The sequence below is a fragment of the Salmo salar genome, chromosome 04 (genome assembly GCF_965601325.2).
Source record: "Salmo salar chromosome 04, fSalSal1, whole genome shotgun sequence".
Taxonomy (NCBI): domain Eukaryota; kingdom Metazoa; phylum Chordata; class Actinopteri; order Salmoniformes; family Salmonidae; genus Salmo; species Salmo salar.
This window is the reverse complement of record NC_138294.1, coordinates 29898517-29899890: the sequence shown is the minus strand read 5'-3', so window position 1 is coordinate 29899890 and position 1374 is coordinate 29898517. Positions and strand designations below refer to the sequence as shown.

The window sequence follows — 1374 nt, the reverse complement described above, 5'->3', positions numbered from 1 at the left end:
CTTGCAGACAGACAAAAAGAGCTGTGAATGGATCAGTCGTTCACCAATCAGAGCCTTGATTGGTTTGACTGCAGTAAAAACGCCTGATGTGTACTGAAACATTCTTTTTGGGGGAGCGAACGTTTCTTTTGGACCATCAGGCGACGTCCTGACAACTGATACACGGAAATGTTCTTGAAACGTCCCATGAAACATGTCTTGAAAATTAATATATTATATATTATATATTAATTAATGGTCCCGTCTGGCTCAGTTGGTAGAGCATGGTGTTCGCAACGCTAGGGTTGTGGGTTCCATTCCCACGGGGGACCAGTACGGAGAAAAAATGTATGAAATGTATGCATTCACTACTGTAAGTCGCTCTGGATAAGAGCCTCTGCTAAATTACTAAAATGTAAAATGTAATATTCTGAGAACATGGCAACCATGTTCTGTGTATGTTTGAACAATAACAAAGTTTCCCACCTCTGTTCAGGTGAAAAGCTGAGGGATGGGGCTGGAGAAATGTAACCTTGCTCAAATTTGTAGACAGAGCTATGCACTAAACATCCATGATATTCTAGTTTTAACCATGTTTTGAGGCTATATAGTGTTTGTTTACATTTATTTTGTTTACAAACAGTAAAACAAACTTACATGTTGAATTCTGATGGGGTATGACAGTTGAACTAAACTCATGAGGCATTAATTAGTTAATTTAAGTTAACATATCATTAATTTATAGCAACTGAATGCCCTTTTACATCTCAGTTATATGAAAATAACACATACACACAAATCATAACACAATATGCCAGCATAGTTTCTAAATAATGTCACAAACAATTATTGGCACCTATGATAAAGATTAGCAAAAAGACTGTATGAAATAAATAGTAAAAATACTGAGCTATATTGTATGCCCAAAACATTATATTATTTTAGACTAAAACAATTGCTCAGAGAAAGAGATTTTGTTTAAGAAGTAATTTTTTTTCTTCTACAAAATGAATGAATAACAATTATTGGCCCTGTTTTCAATACTTTGTCACCCTCCCCTTGCGAGAATAACAGCATTGAGTCTTTTTCTAAAATGTTTTATGAGTTTGGAAATCACAATGGGAGGGATCTTTTACCATTCCTCCATGCATAATCTTTCCAGATCCTTGAACTCCTTCGTCTGCTCTTATGGACTACCCTCTTCAATTCAAACCACAGGTTTTAAATGGGGTTCCAATCTGGAGACTGAGATGGCCATTGCAAATGTTGTAATTTTGTGGTCAATTAACCATTTCTTTGGGGATTTTAATGTGTACTTTGGGTAATTGTCTTGGAAGATCCACTTGCAGCCAAGTTTCAACTTCCTGGCAGAGGACACCGTGTTTTTGGCTAAAA

General features: G+C 36.2%; 1 non-coding gene across 1 annotated transcript; it reads left to right on the top strand.

Annotated features, from left to right (window-relative positions):
- Window positions 1–237: 237 nt before the first annotated feature.
- Window positions 238–311, top strand: trnaa-cgc (transfer RNA alanine (anticodon CGC)). Its single transcript has one exon. It is a non-coding gene; the product is annotated as a tRNA-Ala (tRNA).
- Window positions 312–1374: the final 1063 nt, after the last annotated feature.